Raw genomic sequence first — 20,333 nt, 5'->3', positions numbered from 1 at the left:
AAGGGTTTTTTTTGGTTGCAATAGTTGAGTGTATTAAATGATCAACAAGAAAGCACAGCAGTCAGCAGATTGCTTCGCAGCCAAGCGGTCGCCATGAAAAAGGAGAAGAGCAACCCGAAAGGGCGATAGTTCAGGTGCGTTGCATGCCTCAGCCACGGCAGGGTGCTATATAAGGCCGCTCGGTGGTTTAGTGGAAAGACCGTTTGTCCTTCAGGAAGCGCCACACACCGTGGCTGAAGGTGCAGTTTGTAGCATTAATGGCGCCTGATCATGGTATCTAGCTATTTACGCGTGAAAAGTTCTCGGTCGTCGGCATCAGCGGTATGACCTTTTCGGATCGTATTTTTCTTCTATATGGGACCGAAATAAGATGCCGACCCATCACATAATTGCTGTTTTAACCATAGTGATTACGAGAAGATAGATTAAAATAATTGAGGGCACAATTAGAAAGAATAGTTCTGATACTAGTTGTGAGAAATATCTCATTTTCTATGTGATTCGATTGTAACAATTTTAAGTCCCTATTTGATACAAATTACGGACACTTAAGACATCTTTTTCCTTTAATATGTCCTATATTATTATAGGATTAGGATTATAGGATTATATTATAGGATTATAGGATCCTATATTATTATTGTCCTATATATATTATATTATGTCCTATATTCCTATAATATTTCCTATAATATCTAATCAATATAAATTGAATTGCTCACAGTGCTCCATATTTCTAAGAATATCACTCAAAATTTTGAGTACGTTAACGTATCAAAGTATCAATTTCTAACGTTTCTTGATCCGAATTACGAATATTTTCGATGTTGGACATTTTGATTGCAGTTCCTGACAGTTTACAAATCATATTCTTTCTATGTTAAAGCTTCAACTATCTAGTTTTACTATTAGACAACTATCCAGAAACCCAACAGCTAGGTTTAAGTACATTTGCTTTCGTCATTCAATGTGCTCTTTGGAAGATTGAACTGAGTTAAATTCAAAGGATTCTGATCCATTGTTAGACCCCCTCTTTTATTTACGTAATAGTTTGACCATCCTGTCACAAAAATTTAAAAGAGAACCTTTAACAGGATTTGTTATGCTAATGGATCTGCTCGATACTTTTGATCTGCCGTTCTGTTAAACGGTCATATGACAGTAATTTCTTGAAAATTACACAGAAGTTTTGCTTTTTATTACTTTTAAACAATTAGTTTTTAAATAAAAATTTATAAAAAGTTTGTTAACATTTCGAACATAGAAATCAAAGCTATTTCGTGGTCAAACCTGTTAGAAAAATACTTTGTTTTGACAAGTGGCCAGTTTTATCATTAGAAAAAATAAAACTTCGTTTTCTAACTAATTCATTACCACAAGATTGAACCAATGTCCCTTTAAAGCGTTTTGTTTCTAATCACAACAACAGTATTTTATGTTATTAAAAAGTGTTTATAATTTCCATTCCATAAATGGAAGAAAGAGATTTGATCGAAATTTGTTGAATTGTTGCTTTTTTCATTCTTCTCTCAAGCAGGTGCGAAGTGTGTGTGAAAGAATGAGAGAAGTTTAGATCCCAGCAGCATTGCTAATTATAGTTGTGTAGGTGTGTCGTGATTGAGCAGAAGAGATAATGATCATGACATAAGGAGAAATTGTGATTAGTGGCGATCGGACAGCGATGCGTTAGAGATATGAAAGCTTTCGGTACTGAAAATATTTAGTAGAAGTTGTTTTTTTGGCTGCCAAAAAGTGATCCTCGATCATCTTTTTCGATGCAACGAATGGTTAATATATCAATTCGTGTGTTAATGTGATGTTAAACAGTGAAGTTTTGTTTTGCGTATGTACAAATTGTTCCCAGCAAAGGCTTGGTTTGTGGCAGCGTTCTTACTCCAACGTTAAAGTTATCGTTGTGTTCAACGAGGATACGCGTGTGTGAGTAAGGAAATTTTCAGTCAGTACGTGTACTATGCGTGACACCAAGCTAGCAAATTATTTGCATTTGTGTTTGTGCAATGCGGTTTTTAAAACGCGTTTTGTCATAAAATCATGACATTGGTTGGTGTTAGTGATATCTGTTTATTAATGAGCTTATTGCTTATTGCGTGAAATTATGTATTGAAAAATGTCGCCATTGTAGGCGAGTGTGATGTTTTAAATGTGCCAAAGCGCCGATTGACAGACCCCAAGAAGCAATTTCGTCTGCCGCAGTGAATGCTTTCCTCATTTTTATGAAAGTAAAGTGTCCTGCGTATAAAGCATCGTTTACACGGGTAAGTTAACAACATGCAATTTGCCTCAAAGCTCAAGTACATTACCCTCCGTCACTTTTTTTTATTTATTTTATAGAGGCTTTGGGCCTATTGGCTGACATTCGCCTCATAACTTTAAATTATTTATAGTAGGAATTCCTTACATTTATCATTCTCTTAATTGGTAGAATTATTATTCAATTAAAGTTTTTGGCACATATTTACAGTTTTTAAAAATTGCAAAAAAAACATTTCGTTCACTTTTTTCGTTTTTTTGCTAGGATATCGTAGATGTTTTTCCCTATTTTTCTTCAAAAAATTCTTTCTTCGTTGTAGCCTTCGCAGACTGCTAGTATGTGTCTAATTGTTGTTATCACCCCGCAGTACGCACATTTAATAGGTTCAGATTTTGTTATCGATTTTGTCTAAGTCGCGTGAGGATCACTTGCTAAGCCCACTGCACAAAGAGGTAATACTAATTACCATCCGTCAGCTTAGTACTTTATACATATGTAGCGTTTCCTTTTCCACAAGTTATCATTGATAATATTTTCGAATTAATTGAAAAAAATATGAAGGATTATTTCCCTTTCATCCGATATACTCATACTAACGATAACCAATAGTAATAGTTGAATTATCTCCCTTATTGACATCATTTGAACTGTACTTTATATCAGTACTACAACCACCATTAGAATCTATTAAGAGCATTTCATTAACGCCACTTGATTGCAATTTAATCTTTGCTGCGGCACTTCTACCGCTCGTAAATTGCGCAAAAGATTCACCCATATCGTCTGTCTATTAAAAAAAAACCGACACTAAAAAAGCGACACGAATCTCGACACGTGTTTTTAAACGCATTCCGTGACAAATAGAGTACAGCCAAAGGAAGTTCATAAAATGCAACATCATGAGCTCTCGTTCAGGCCGGTTTGTTGAGATCATTGCGCACCACAGACAGTGTGTAATAAATACACGCTGGCTGGCATTCCATTCGGTGTAACGAGTATTCTAAATTTACATATTAACCAACTAGATGGTTCTACTAGCGCCTAACCTATTTGAAAGTGACTTCGTGCGAATGGAAGTTTACCGAGCTGAGTTCATCCTTTTAAAATTGTACATTTAAAATTTCCATCGGTATGACACACAAACTGACCGCAAATGTTTGCCTGCAAGTGACAAATTGTAGTGTCAATTTAAAGAGGACATTTTCCTCCCCATAGCAATACATTGATGAGCAATTATTTTCATCCTTGTTTTGACACATGCTGGGCCCGAATCAATTTCGGTACCAATCAACCAAGTTCGTTGACATTCACATTAAAGTGCAGCATTCGAAATTAAGCAATTCAACTATGGGGAAGACAAAAAAACCCTTGATCGTTGGTTGGGTATGCTTACACGCGCATAACTGCACTTGCTTGCTTTGGTCCCATGGCTACTTCCATCCCATGTCGCATTAAACATTATTTAGCGAATTTGGCAGTTTCACACGATCCGAAATGTCGAAGCGGCCATGTTTTGCACAGGGAATAGGGAATGGTGGAAGTAAACCAACATACTACCAGAGGGGGGCCAACGCAAAACAAAACAGATCGGAACAATAAAAATAAACAGACAAAAAGTCACAGATAAATGCCGCGAATGTAGAAACGCACCGAAAACCGGGCATGTACATGAAAAACGAAAACAGAACAAAACAACTTCTGTACAACGCTCAATACACTCTACTCGACGTAAATAAAACGCTGCGTACGCGATCTTGCGAAAAAAAGGGCAACCCACAGCGGGGCTTGTATAAAACCCATCGACACCGATCGAAAATGGTTGGTGGGAAAATGGCCAAGGGAAAGGAAAGCGCGAAAGCAAACGGAAAGGAAAAATAGAGGTCAATATGGTGGATCCAAAGTACGGCCGCGCCGAACTTGTGGTATTAAATGTAAAAATAAAACAAACAAAAATCCACCCAATCGAACGCAAACAAAACAAAAACCAACAACAAAATCTGCCGGTGTCGTTGTTGCTGTTAATTGTTTTATTTCGTTAACTAGTTTGTTGTGTTTTTAGCTCGTATTTAACCACCCTTTCCCCTGTTCGGCATTGGTCCGAAGTTTTACGATTAATTTAAGGCTCAATTTTTCTTAATCGTTTCGACTGGGTTTGGACTTTAGCCCGAATGGTGCCAGACACTCAGCCAAACCTCACGATTCGGTTCATTTTAAGTCCCTTCACTCATTAAGCACAGACAAGGCTCGATCGGGGGTTTTGCTTAACTGAAGGGGGTTAAATTTGTCTATTTGTTGTGCGGTACTTTTATGTGGCCGTATAAAGTACTACCCCGAGTGGTTCATTATGGTTAAAGGGTAACAGGACGTTTACTTTCGGTGAATATGGTGGATTTATAGCGAGGGAAAGTAAGAAGATACCCTGTAAAAGATATGCGTGAAAAATAGTTTTTATCATCCAAATGCTGATTCAAGATTGTAAATGTTAAAATTTTATTTGAAGAAACGAAAGTTGGCACTGACTATTTTTTCTTAATTTTTTTTTCGGTTTTAAATCAATTGTTTTGTGTTTTTATGTCATTTTTGTTATCTATTTTTAAGTGTTAACAAATTTCATTGGAATCATTAGCCATCTCTCAAAAGATTCATGAATCTCTGATGATCATGATTCCCTGAAGATTCATAAATGTGTCAAGATTAAAGAATTTTTCTTCATTTTTGAATCCCTAAAGATTTGTTAATTTTTCACAATCAAACCCCCGGGTGATTCGTATATCCCTGCAGATTTGTAAATCCCTGAAGATTCGTAAATCTCTGAAGAATTGTAATCTCTAAAGATTCATTAATCATCAAAAATTCATGAGTTTACGAAGTTTTACTTATTTATTTGAATTTTTAATTATTTTTTCGATTAACAAAGTAGAAGCTACAATAAAAATGTGAATCTTCAAGATACACCAAGCTGCACAACCCAATTGTGTCATTTATTAATTAGATCTAAGAGATACATTCATGAATTTATAATATTTAATTAAATAAAAATATTATTTAAATGATTATGTTACAGAACAAGAGCCCACAATTATATCATTTTGGTAACCTTTTCAGTAAATTATTGCAAAATTAAAAAATTAATTGCCGACAGTGTCACTGCTGCGACAATGTTGCCATTTCAATTGCATTCCATCAATCTTTCGTCAATAAAACATTTTCGCACGAACATCGTTTCCCACACGTGCACGAAAACGGCATGTGCTTCCACGATGGCGGCACATTTACAAACCGTGCAACTGTCACTCTTCATTGTGCGTAAAATAAAATGCAACGAAAAATTACTCTGCACATGACCGGCAGAACGTGCTGCTGTTCCGCTGGCATTGGTCGGACGGGTGTAGCGCCTTGGAGAAATCCATTAAACGATCACGAATCGAATGCGTCAAAAGTTCGCTTAAAGATCAAGTGCACCCAAATGGAAAGATGATGCAAATACAACTGCAACCCACCGCATAAGGGCCTTCCGTTTATGATGGTCCCAAGACAAACGCAACAGGTGGATTCGGTTATTCCGTTCGCTTTCCATCGGTATTGGCCTTTGTGGAGTTTTATTTTATGAAGGAAAAAAACACACATCTCACCCGTCTGCTCACTTCCCCCAGGGAAAGACACGTTTTAGGCCATCCCTTAGATGAATTTATTCGTTATTGATATTAAACGAGAAGAGCTATTCACCGTTCCATAACCGCCGTTCTTACAATCGCCGTTTGGGTTTTTTTTCTTTTTCCACGCGTGACGATAACGGTGGTTCGTAACCATGTCCGTGCTCCCGCTGAGGAGGGAAATAAAAAAAAAAACAGCGGAACGAAGAGAACGGCCAAATAAAATCAACCAACCCCGAACGCGTGCAAAACGAAGATTTATTGTGCTACTTTTTATTGACTCTATCCTTTTCGTGGCCCCCGAGGCCAACATCCCAACATTAACCACCAACCCATCTCATGCTCTCTACCCTTTCCCGCTGGGTGCTTGGCAAGGCGGTATTTTTATTTATTTATTTCCTCGTGATCCCACCGCTGGACATGGCACAACCTGCGGGAAGTTATGATGCGGTTGGTGCGCGAATTTCATTTTGGGAGTTCTTTTTTTTTGTTGCTGTTTGAGGTATTGTTGCTGATCTGCCGGTTTTGTTGCTTACCTGGTTACCGTGAGTCAAGGGTTTGAGGTCAAGGGTCAGCGCATTTGTTCTGGCAACCGAGCGGGACCTGTAGCGGCACAAAGAGAGAAAACGAAAGAAAGAAAGTAAGTCAAAAAAGTATCAAAAATTGAATGCAAAATAAAGAAGTGGGCAAAAAAAAACACTAAACACTGCAAAACGATTGAATGATTGATATCCCATTATGAATTGAAGAAGAGGTATAAAAGCAAGAACCAAGAAGTAAAAGATGCAATAAATTTGGTTGAACATGTTTTTTTACTCATCTCGGTTGATGAAGGCAAATTGGAAGTAACAGATCTGTATACCTCGTATACTTGTTTAAGCTGTAAACTCTCAAAGATATTGTTTGGTTTATATTTGCTTCATTTTCTTCTGTTCCAATGAATGTTTCTGTTTCTCTATTGATTGGAATTTCTTCTTTTTTAACGTATTGCTTTATTTCTAATCTGCTTTGGATTGGAAATTCTACTTTCATATTTCCAAAAACATTGATAAGTTATACTTTATTCACACACACATATACTTATGATGAGCTCCTAATCATCTCGATGTGTATCGTTTGACGGTCCGAACAGAAGAGAGCGAGCCGGATGCTGTCGATCAGTCTCTACGATGACCGGAGAGACTGACCGAGTGAAAATACTACGTATATAACTTGGTACGGTACTCTCCAGTAGTACTATACCAGTTATAACTTCTCCGGGGGTAGAAGATCGAGCGTCCTCGCTTGATCGAGTCTAACTGTATGCCGTGTACATTTTTTCTAAGTGTGTTGTGTTTAGCTAACATTCATCATATCTTCCGTTTCCGTTTAACATTACACTTATGTAACCTGATAAACCTACTATCAACAAATGTTTTCCTTCGATTTTGTCTTACGGTTACTTTGTTAAACTTTGCCTTTCGCTTATCCCTGATTCCTTGCCGTTTGTTGTAGACTGACTCATTTTCCTCGAAAGTTGGTTCATTTTTTCTTTTCACATTTTGTTTTTCAATGCTTTTATGTTGATATTTTTGCAGTTGGAGCATAACATCATCAAACAATTTATTCCTATCTTCCAACATTTTATCCATTTCAAGTGGCCTTTCGTCGTTTTCTTTTATACCAAAAAATACTTCCACAGGTTTTAATTTTGTCGCATTGTGAATACTGGAATTGTATAGGGTGGTTGCTATTTTATAAATTTCCTTATAAGTTAAGTCATTATATTTTCCCTTAATACAAAGAAAGATTTCTGTTAAGGTTGAATGGAACCTCTCCACGATTCCATTTTCTTCGCTGTGGTTTGAAGGAGTGTAATGAACATCTACTTCTAATTTTTGCAATAATTCCCTTATTTCTATTGATTTAAAAGCTAATTCATTATCACACACCACCATTTTTGGAGTTCCATAGGTTGTAAGCAATTTCACTAAACTTCTTTTTACATCTACTATGGAACGAGACTTTAGCGGAATGATTATTGCAAAACGTGACAGCTTATCGACTGCTGTTAAAAATAAGTTCGGTTTAGAAATGAAAATATCTATGTGAAAAATATCCAGTGGTTTCTTTGGTATAGGAGTAAAAGCGAATTTGATTTTATATGGATGTCGTTCGTATTTGTTACTAAGGCAGATTTTGCAAAAATTAATGAAAGAACGAATCTTATCCTTCATTTTTGGGAAATAATACTTTTGTATCATCACGTTGTAATTTTCTTCAATTCCCCTATGTGCTCTATCATGAATTTTTTCAATTGCCTCATTCTGTTCCTCAGGGGTAGTTAAATCCTGTAGTATGCACTGTGAGATTCTTATTTTCGAGGGATTCATCTGTGAAAAGTATGAGTCAAAAACTTCTTGTAATTTTTGAATCATTGAAACAGAGCAAAAAATGCATGTAATTTGTGATGAATGCAAATTATTCCTAAAAATTGAAATTAAGTCCGAGATATCAAATTTAGCCTTTTTTATAGTTCGACGAAAAACGTGCGGGAATATTTCCTGGTGCATTTCCTCACTACTATCATTTAGTTCCAAAACTATTTGATTTTTGAAAAAATTTAATGGAAGTTCAGTCATTTGAATACGATGACTATTGTCGCTTAAGCCTGAGTGGGCGGTCATATTTGAATTATTTATCTCATCCATCTGTTTTAGTCGCGACAATCCATCTGCGACAACATTCTGCTTTCCTGGTTTATGCCGTATCTCATAGTCATATTCCTCTAATCTAAGTTTATACCTTATTAATTTGCTGTGCGGATCCTTTAAATTCATTGCATATGTGAGCGGTTTGTGATCTGTATACAAAACAAATTTCCTCCCGTACAAATATGGTCTAAAATATTTACATGCCCAATCTATGGCTAATAATTCCTTTTCAATTGTTGAATAGTTTTCCTCGTGTTTGTTGAGGGTTCGTGAGGCAAACGCTATTGGTTTATCTTTCCCAATACTTCCTTGAGACAAAACTGCACCAATTGCAAATTTAGATGCATCTGTAGTGAGTATAAACGGCTTTTCAAAATCGGGATAAATTAAGATCTGACTGCTGCTTAGTATTTGTCTACATCTATCAAAAGCAGATATGTACTCTTTAGTTACGTCAAAAGATTCTCCTTTTCGTAACTGTGTAGTAAGTGGTTTTGTAATCTTAGCGAAATCCTTAATGAATTTCCTGTAGTAACCAATTACTCCTAGGAAAGCCTTGAGATTTTTTTCATTTCGAGGGATTGGCCAGTTTTGGATTGCCGATATTTTCTCAGGATTAGGTTTTACGCCCTCTGGAGTAACGATATGGCCAAGAAATGATACTTCTTTACGTAAAAATTCTGTTTTTTCAAGCTGAATTTTAAGATCATACTTTTTTAACGATTCAAATATTTCCCTCAAATTTATCAAGTGTTCTTGTAGGCTAGTCGAGAATACTATTATGTCATCCATGTATATGAGACATTGTTTACCGATGTGAGGCTTAAGGATGTTATCTAGTACTCTTTGTAATGTCGACGGCGCGTTTTTTAGGCCGAATGGCATTCTAACAAATTCGTAATGACCATTGTCAACGCTAAACGCCGTTTTAGGGATGTCCTTTTCGTAAACCTCTATCTGATGAAAACCAGAGGCAAGGTCAAGAGTAGTAAAATACATACTCCTGCCAAGTTTATCTAAAACTTCTGTTATGTTGGGGATAGGATAGCGATCACTAACGGTTTTTTGATTTACTTTCCTATAATCTATTACAAGTCGCCATTTCGGTACACCTTTTACAGTACCTTTTTTTGGTACGATCCAGATTGGCGAAGACCATGGACTATTGGATGGTCGAATAATGCCTTGTTCTAACAGTTTGTCAATTTGGTGCTGTACCTCCTCTTTATGACAATATGGGTATCGATATGATTTTGTGTATACCGGTATATCATCCGTCGTATTTATGCGATGTTTAATGGCATTGGTGAAAGATAATTTGTTTCCCTCAACAAAGAAAATATCTCGAAAACTCAAAATTAATTTCTCTAGCTTTGTTTTCTCTTCTGGATTCAAATGATCGATCTTAGCTTTGAGAAGTAAATCATCGCATCTGTTTGATAAATTATGAGCTTGTGTATCAGCATGAAGGGGAATCTCAAAGTTATTACATTCAAATTCAAAAGCTTTTTCCAAATCGCGTGTAATTTTCGACTCATTATTGTTGCAAATTACGACATTGGCTACATGATTGTTTGATTTGTATACACCGGGTAAAATGAATACGCTAGGAAATATTTCTTTTTCTTTTTCGATGTAAAAATCGCCATTATCAAAACGTGTTTTTATCCCTATAATTTGATATTTGTTAGGTTCTAACGTAACGCTTTGAAACTCGGAATATTTTTTAAACATAGGTATTTTTAAACCAGATACTTCAAGTACATTTTCTGTAGTTATAATTTTAGCTTGGAGCTTTCTTAAAGTCTCATAACCTATCAAACCATCAAAAAAAGGATGAAAATCAAAAATAAAGAACTTAAAGTCTTGTGATGAAGGAATTTTTGGAAATGGATTAAACGACACGTATTTATCCACCTTATACAATCCATGCACACTGCGAACTGTTACTGGTGTTACACGACGCCAATTCATAGATTTGGCTAAACTAACACGAATATAATTCTTGTTCGCACCAGTATCGATCAAAAATTTCATTTCCGTTCCGAAACTATTACGCAGTTTTATGTATGGTATGAAATTATCAAAGTTTTCTGATTTATTACTCTCAATTAAAGAAAAATTTAAATCATCGATACTATTACTATCAGAATGATTTACATTCGATAATTCCTCTACTTTAAAACGCGGTGGGCCATTTGATTGGAAAAAATTTTGTGGTTTATAGTTAGATGTTTTGTAACCTGAACTGTTGTTATGCCTTACTTGTCTCGTAGATGAATCAACGTCCATTTTTTCTATCTTCGGTTGGGTTTGAGTTTGATACCTTTGTTTCAACTGAAATGGGGTTGTTTCAAAGTGGGCTTTCTTCATATTCTTTTTATCCGTGCTAAATAATTCCTCTGCTAATTTATACGCATCTTTCAACGAATCAGGTTTGCTTGCTCGCAAAAATTTAGAATAATCTCCATTTAGTCCTTCAACAAATGCGTTTTTTATCATTAGTTCCATTACTCTGATTATCGCACTTTCATGACCAAAATTTTGCTTATCCATCGAAATAATTGTTCGTATCTCACAAAACAGTGTTTCGCAGCGATCATAATACATTGCTAGAGACAGGTTATGCTGTTTCAATCTCGAAATTTCTGACGTAAGTGTGCCTAAATCTCTTCCATCTAGGAAATGCTCTAAAAGCGCTTCTTTCATAAGCGTCCAATTAAGTGGACAGTTCTTATTTAGCAAAATCCTATTTGCTTTATGAACAATTCTGTTCCTCACATGCCCTAACCACATTTGATACACAATACTATCCTCCGATCCGTTACATAGTGTCAATGTTCTTTCGACCGTTTCTATCCACGTTAGGATGGTATTGGTGTTTCCCGTAAATTCCGGTAAATACTTCAACGTGTCAGGAAGCTTCGTAAATTTAATAGCGTTGTCCACTGATGCCACTGAACTTTGGCTAATCTCCTGCTGTTCCACTTTTTGCGTAAGGAAAGCAATTTGCGCTTGCATGCTTTGTATTGCTTCTTCCATTGTTCCTTTTTTCACTTTTGATCACTACCACAGTTGAACGATTGGGAACACGTGTTTCTCTTCGAGCAGCACAAATCCACTGGTTTACCTCCAAGGACGGTTTTACCGGTTGCTCGAAGCTCTCCTTCGATGATCGAGAATCGTCTTTTTAATTCCTCACCAACTGAACCGCAATGGATATGCTGGATGTCCGAATTTTATAGTTTTCTCGATTCCGTGCGAAGTGCCGACTGCGCCAGTTATACTTTATTCACACACACATATACTTATGATGAGCTCCTAATCATCTCGATGTGTATCGTTTGACGGTCCGAACAGAAGAGAGCGAGCCGGATGCTGTCGATCAGTCTCTACGATGACCGGAGAGACTGACCGAGTGAAAATACTACGTATATAACTTGGTACGGTACTCTCCAGTAGTACTATACCAGTTATAACTGATATATAAACATTATATTTTTTATAATTTTCTTTCTGTTTAGTTTCTTTCTTTAGTTTAGGTTTCTGTCACATTTTTCGTTTTATTTGGGTAATGATATTATTTGCGTTGAAGTTGTGTTTTATTTTTTTTTAAGTTTTATTTTCTTCAGTTAAATTTGTCATTATTCTATATGTTTATTGGCCATGTAGAATTAATTCAGACGTTAAAACAATTTTTAATCAGTTTTTATGTTTTTTTGTTAATTTATTTTCTAGTTGCAAAAAATTGTTGTGTGAATTTTTAAACGAACAATATTGTTTTCGAGAAGAACAATAGCTTATATTGAATTTAAGATAATTTACATTTGTTTTAATGTTAAAAAGTGCGCGTCACATATACTTTACAGCATTCTTAAAAATAAAGTAAAAATACTTTGGAAAATAAAATCTTACATACTTTTACGAATGTACTTTTTAGGTCGTTAAATTATTTCAAAGCTTCTTAAGCTTTCAATTTACCTCCTACAACCAACGACCAGTTAAAAGTTAAACTAAGTAATAAGTAAGCACTGTAACATAACAGCACTCACTCACTCAAACTTAATTTCCTTTTCTGTTCAATGTAATGAAACAGACAATTCACTGATATTGATCCATCAGCTTCAGCACCACATCCAGAAGGATGAAGTTGATACCCCAAAATTAACACCATTATTCAATTATTCATCTCGTTACGAAAGGGCTTTTAAATGATGAAAAAGCAAAACGCGTAGAACTACCCAGGCGGAAACCGCCTCGCGCGATTGCCAAGTGCAAATTATCACGCTTGTCGATAATGGGTTTCCGGGTTTTGTTTTATTTTGCTCTGTTATTTTTTTTTTTTTTTTGCTTTTGCTGTACCCCTTTTCTTCGGCATGTAACAAAGAGCAAAAAGCCAACATCCAACTACCAACAAAATGCATCCTGGCCGGGCCCAGTAAATTCACCTTTTTCCCCCATATGCTTGTTGTTCCGTTCGTTTGCTATAAATTGTGAGCTGCATTCAGTTTGGAGTTCGGGGGTTGAAAAATCGATTGCATTTCCGCCGCGAGCTGATAGCGAATGAATGGGTAAGCTTCGCTTGTCTAGTTTTGCCCAACCCCCGTACCACCCCGGTGGCAATCGATAATGTTATCGAACGGGAAATGTAGACGCTACAATGAGAAATTGTGTGTGCTTCCGTCGGTCCGTGGACGCCTGGAGAAGAATCGATAGAATTAAAGGGTAACCGAGTGAAAGCATGTGAAGATTAGGTGGACTGACTGAGCATTGAAGTTGCTATCAATTGTTACGTTCTTTTTGTTTTTCTCTAGAAAAGGTATCAAATGTTTCTAATTCTCGTATGCACGATTTTTGAGCTGAGAAAAAGGCCCAGAAGCTATGGTTCGGGGGTGATAACCGAAACGGTAATTTTCCATCATGGAAAGGGTGTAAATTGCCACCTTCTTCAGGTGAATTTTGTTGCCCTGAAGGTTTTGAGGTGAGATAGGCGATATGCAAGTTGCAGTTCTGAGAGTTCAGTAAGAAAGTTTTCATCGATAATAACAAAGAAATCGATGAAGTGAAACTCTATCTGACTCAATAAACTAATGCAACAAGGAGAGGTTGTGCCTGAACAACACATTTATTGTGCGTTGTAATATCGGTTGGGAAGGTCGCTTATGGACTAAACTGAACCTTTCTTTAATTTCTTTATAGGGTTAAATAAATAGGGTTTTTTTAAATGAGTAAAACTTTATAAAGGGGCAGGCAAATATATAGGCTTTTCAAGTACAACTAGCAAAGCCAGAGTCATTTCTGGATTATGTTCAAGTTGAACTGGAATTTGTCGAGGTAGATTTGAAATATTTCTTATTTCGAGAACCTTGTTCATAATTAATTTGGTTTAAAGAATCCAGTGCATATTAATAATATTGCAAAAAATAAAAGCATTCCTGTACCTTTATAAAACATAAATTAAAAAAAAAAATCTGTTTCATATTTTTATAAATAGATTGTGGAGGAAATAATAAACGTTTCTTACACTTTAGGTTTTCGAGCGCTCTAGAAACAGTCAGTTCCATCATTTTGGATACCAACGAGTACATCCAGAAAAAAAATGCAACAATTTTTTTAAATATTTTTCAAGAAATACTGATAACAGGAAAAATATTAGTCTACTAAATAAATACATTTTTCGGCAGGACTGATTTTAATTTTAATTTGAGTTTTAATTTGAAAGTAAAATCAAATTATTCGTCTCCTCTTGCTGCTAATCTCACTAATAGAACCATACAATGCTCTTGCCTTTTCATCCACCGAACATGATTCGACGGTTTATTGGAACGTTTTGTGCAAAAGCCATGAATTTGAGCCCGCGCACCGATCAAGGGGTTGGAAAATTGATTGAAAGTTCGGCATGAGTGTTCATCATCATTTCCCCCTGTACCTTGTCTACGCACCCGCACCCACAACGCCACACGATGATGGTCCGTGAAGGGTGTGGCACGTGTTTAATAAGACCGATTGCGTCTTTAAAACTCTACCCCAAACATCTCCACCCGTCTCATGGCGTACACGCGCGCCGATAATCGGTTATTGAGTGAGATCGAATGTAGCGCGTGCTAGTGTCTTCCACTCGTCGTCGACTCATCGAAGATGAGCAGAAGCGCCACTGTACAATGTTCAGTGTCATGCTTTCGTTTTGATTCGACGCCCAAACGATGGCGCCGCTGTTGAAAGGCTTTTTGGATTTCGAACCTTTGCGAGACACGAACGTCGTTACGGTGCGTTATTTTAGAGCAACTGCCGGCATTGCCGGCATCCGTCCCAGACGAGCACCCTTAAATGAAGAAACGTGCACACGGATACACGGAAGTATAAGAGGAACGTGATTAATCCTGGGAAGGAATTGATTTTACAGCTGCAACCTGGCCAAACGGGGAAACGGTTTCGATCGCTTGCACCATTGCACTTTTTCCAAGAATTGGGCATAATATAATTCTCTCTAACGGTGGGGTTTATTTTGCAGAAGAGTTTTAATTAACAAACGGGACTCGGAACAGGTATTAAATTCCATCGATTTCCGGGCCAACGCAAATAAAAGAATTAATGATAAAAAAGGATCATGATTTCACATTCAGTTCCTAGCAACTTGCGATCCGTATTATATTTAAAATTTAATCTTTTCAATAATCAATAGCTTTAAAATTGTTATGTGTAATTCATTTATAACTTAATTCTAGAAATTCATGAAGCTATTCAAACTAATTTTTTTTCTATTATTCCCATAAATTTTTCGCAGTTTGCAGGTACACGACGAATACTTTAAAAATTGTTTAATGCTAGGACGAATATATAATTGAACCACAATAAATGGTAATAAATTATTCATTATTGATTTGTTGGATGAAGTGAATTTAACGAAAATAAATAATTAAAAGCTTTATTTATTTTAAAGGAATGACGTAAAGGACTTACAAAGAGCATTTAAGAATTGTTAAATCAATCACAACTTTGTTGTTTCCAACAATGTGAATGACGTAGTTTGCAAACAATTGTAGAATAAGAGTCCTTATTCTTTCTTAAGCTAATGTTATTTAAAAGAGGTAAGAGGATGAAAATGAAATTTGGGGGATTGTTCGGAACGATGACTGCTTATTTCTTGCAGTGTACATGCTCCAAGAATAAGAAACCCTACCTACGGCCATTCTGAGCAGGACGAAAACACTTGATCGATCCTCTGCATAGGCATGCTATGTGGGATCTTGTTGTTCACCAACAAGTGCAATGGGGATTCCCTGAACTGATGATAGTTAATGTTTCATCCAAACCCATCGTCAGTCTATGGAAGGTGATGCCACGGCTACCTTTACATCCGGAAGTCTTTCAGCCATAACCCGACGAAGAGTTTTCAAACTTATTCCGGTTTGACTTGAGAGAGTCTCCAAATACTGGATCGCAGATTTCAGGTAAGGATAGATTACTGAACTAGACTCTACGTTCAGGTGGTTACTAGTATAAAATACGTGTTGTGTTCCTTCTGTATCTAATTATTAACTTAAAATTAAACAACTTAACCGATCAAAGACAAGAAGAGAAGAAGAAGAAGAAGAAGAAGAAGAACCGATCAAAGACATGGAATAAACATGAAAAGTAAACGAAAAAAGAAGAGAACGAAAGGAAGGAACACAAAGAGAAGTAAAAGAGTTCGGAACGACCATTCCAAGCTATCATCGTACTGAGTCCGTTGTTTATTATTAGGCATAGAGACACTATCTAAAAGAGCCACAACTGACGTAACGCATATTTGAGAAAATATTAATTTGCATTTACCCAGACCTTCATCCCGGCACCGTGCTCTTCTATTACTAAATCGAAACTACACGCGATATGGTTATAATAATACTGTTAACTCAATGTCCACGCCTGCGACTTGCGTAGATTGGGAGTGCGTTTATTTGGTTGTCTTATTTCTATGACATTTTTGTACCATTGTCCAAGAATGGATTTGTAAAGAGCTTGTTTTTGAAGTTCAGTGTTCGATTTTCGATTTCTGACGCAATACAGAACACTTGAGGTCTTAATGGCATTTTGTATTCTGCTGTCCATACTGGGTTTTAAAGGTTAATCTAGCAATACTTCAAAGTATTTTTCATAATTTTAAGTCTAAAAAAGCCTGAAATGGACAAGACCTTTCGAGACTGTATGGTAACACAACAATTTTACATCAATTTACCATTCAAATTGCTTCTTTTTATTTTACTAATTGGGAGTTTTCTTTGGCTTTCAACAGCTTGATGTGCAGTTTGCTTCGTACTTATTTTAATTGACTTTTATTTTCCAGTTTTTTTTGCAATACTTCGAGCATTCGGATTCGACCCATTGTTAACATGATTTATTATTGCATTGGCTTGGGCTTCAATTTTATCTTTTAATATTCCATGTACCTACATAGAAATTGGAGAAATATTTTCACAAAAATATATTTTAGAATAAGATCCTGATAGAAAGGGTCAACAATGTCTAAATACTTTTATCTAATGTCTTAATATGTCTTTAAACCTTAAGTAGTTTAAAGAAAAGATAACAGTTCGCCTAATATTTAACGAGTGACAGTAGATAATTCTTTTTACTTCACTTATAGCATGTTATACAGCACCTGGTGTTTCTACGACAACAACAAAAAACCACCTTAACACAACCATCATCCAGTACAAGGCACGTTTCCCATCAGCATTTCGGGCTAATAAAAATTCATTCCAATCGATAACAATGACGACCTTGGAAGGAATACCAATACTCCGTATCGTTTCGTTCGATAGCATCTTGTTTATCTTGTTACAATGAACAAACCCGCGCATCTATCCAATGGTCGGTGCACCGGCAGCAGCCTCCTCACAAAAAGGGAATTCCTTACACTCTAGACTGTAGGAAAAAAAAGGTCACCGTTATCGTTTTAGCGCACCGTGGAAAGCGTATCGAGTTTCCACTCAATTTTTCCTTTTGTCGTTGAAAATATGTGTATCCAATTTGTTGACCAATACTGGATGGCACCATAAAGGAGGCAACGGTCAGCCTCAGACGGACCTAAAGGGATGGTTGATAGAAATGGCCATCAATGACTGTGGAGCTGTGTTGTGAGAGTGTTGTTGTTTCGACACGATTCAATTTCACTCCCATTTGACCTTTTTGCTACACTCCATCGAGTGTTGTCGGCTTTTTCTTGTGCTCCAGTGGCAAGGGTTTTTGTGTGGAGCATATGGTGGTTTTGAGGGAGGGGGACAAAAAAGCCAATCGAAAGACCCTTATTTTCAGTGTTTCCCATTAGAGAAAAGTTCGTTTCTTGTGTGTATTGTTTTGTGTTGTGCATGGAGGAAAAACCTAACATACAGGGCACGCACTCATCCCGTCTTAAAAGGATCAACATAAACTTTTACCAATCGAATCGACCGAAAGATATCCTTTCGGAAGGATCACAGCTTCAAACAGCCCGCTTTCGAAAGTCGATGGCACTTTTGTCTTAATTTTCGTGCGAAGAATCCTCAAAGTGTCCTCGGGAAATGGGTACGTTACGATGCAAGATTTTCATTAGATAATCTTCGTCAACACATGCTTGAAATGTGCTACTCTTGGTCCTTCTTACTTTGGATTGGAGATGATAAATAAACAAGTACATTCCGACGCTTCTGGCATGTTGTCGCCCGTGTTTTTGGTCCCCTTTCTTCCTTTCTGTACGGGCAAATACACACCGCATCATCCTTCGGTCGAGAATGAGTGATGATGGTAGTGAAACGACTTTTCCTGAGCAAGAAACGACAACGATAATAAAATACACACTCAAAAAAAAAACGAGTCAAATATCGTTGAACGCTAAGCTACTTCATAGGTGGTGAAGTTAAAGGTGGGAATACACCAGCAGACGGAACGACAATTTTGACTCGTCGGGATATACGATACGGTCCCGAACATACCAAACGACTACCGAGAAACGGGAAGCTTTCGCTGATGGATGCTGCTTAAAAGTACTCTTCCCGGTTCTTTGCCATGGCCCGGCTGTGATCCATTAGTAGCGGTGACGTGACACTAGAAGGGGATCCATATCGAGTGACGGATTCGAGGTGCTTTGGTATAAAAGTCTCGAATTTTAAGCTTTTCAAGCATTTTCTTCACTTGCCAAACAGTGCCGAAGACAGTTTTTCTTGGGAAATGTCTTTTGGTTGTTTTTTTTATTATGGAATGAAGCTAAGGGATGATTCAGTATAAAAGGACAAGCAAAAAGACTGTTTTATGCTGCCGTTGAATTGTGTGCTTGAGACACACTAGAAACATTGGGAGCCATTTTAATCGATAATGACGAAAAGTTGGTGAAAGAATACTCGTTTGCATTTTATTAAGCAATTTTTGAGGAATTATTTAAACACAAACTACAAAATAAAGTGTTTATAGAAATAGAAAAGTAACATTCAAATGAATGACCTATTCCCTAATTCATTCAGTAAAAGAAGATATTTCATTAACAGTCATTGAAATTTTGTTTTTTTTTAATGCTTTAGACATAAGTTATTTAAAAACTAAGATCACATCTTAGTTTATTAGTCCTGTGTTACTTATTTTTTTGATAGTTTTTGTTCAAATACAATCAAGCAAGGAAAACACTTCAAAATTTAAATAGTCGATATCATTGAAGTCGAATCAAATAGAAAATTGGAATCTCAGTTTTTTTTTTCATTAAATTAACGTTTGCAAACAAAACAGAGCTATAAAAAGTTAACTAAATAATAACAGAAATATGTACAAAGAACTGAAAAAAATCAGAAAATGGTTTTAATAGTGCAAATGATTTAATGATACGATTCATTAATCTGTCCCATTCATTGAACGCACATTCAGAGCTGTTCTATTGTCCTACATGAGTAAAAAACAAAGAAAACTGTTTCCTCGAACAAAGCACATCTACAACCACCTAATGGGCACTCATATGCGCTGAGTAATTACCACCCATAAATGTCAAGCACATGTTGCACTGTTTCCTTCGCGTAATTTCTAACGCAAAACAACCACCTCGAACTGTAGGAAGCAAGGACGAAAGGCACAGAAAAGTTCCACCCAGAAAAAAAACGGACCGATCTGCTCGTTGTGCCTTTTTGGCAGGGCATCCTTTCACACGCCAAATTGCGCACATACGGGCGTCTTGTCAAAAGCATTCCTGTCCGTGACGTCATCTTGTTTTTTTTGCGCCCTTTCTGGTTGGATATACGCATCCCATACACGGCGCGATCTCAAGACGGGAAGGGATCTTTGGCACAATTAAGGAATGTATGGGTTGGGGAACTTAAGCAGCTACCCGAATATTACAGCCATTCCATTCCTAACCTCAATCGCAATCAAGCCCGAAACAAAAGGCTCCGTACCTGGGGAAAAACCCGTACCGGAACAGGTGCTTAGATGGAAACAATCCTCCACCAAGGTGTGTGTGTGTGTGCTTCCGACGTTTTGAAGCGTTAGCGCGACACATAACGAGACATAATTTCTGCCGGGGTAGCGCAACCGCAGCAAAGTTGTGCCACTGTTGTTTGAGGAGGGAGGGCGTCGGTTGTCAAAATTTTGCTGGTATGAAAATTTAATTTATATTCCTTAAGGTTCCTTTCGAGCTGCTTCATCTCTTACGCGGAAAGGTAATCTTTCATACCAGTTCTTTGATAGGAAAATGGGTATGAAAAATATTCATCCCCC

At 36.8% G+C, this 20,333-nt stretch overlaps 1 protein-coding gene across 2 annotated transcripts in view; it reads right to left on the bottom strand.

Annotated features, from left to right (window-relative positions):
• LOC125768797 (myotubularin-related protein DDB_G0290005) overlaps nt 1–20,333 on the bottom strand; it is a 96,941-nt gene that overhangs the window by 45,850 nt on the left and 30,758 nt on the right. For both annotated transcript variants that reach the window (XM_049436916.1, XM_049436915.1), the window contains exon 2: nt 6,462–6,528. The gene's annotated coding sequence lies outside the window, so the exon portion shown is untranslated. The remainder of the gene's footprint in view (nt 1–6,461; nt 6,529–20,333) is intronic.

The sequence above is a fragment of the Anopheles funestus genome, chromosome 3RL (assembly GCF_943734845.2).
Source record: "Anopheles funestus chromosome 3RL, idAnoFuneDA-416_04, whole genome shotgun sequence".
Lineage (NCBI taxonomy): Eukaryota > Metazoa > Arthropoda > Insecta > Diptera > Culicidae > Anopheles > Anopheles funestus.
This window is presented reverse-complemented; position numbering and strand designations above follow the sequence as displayed.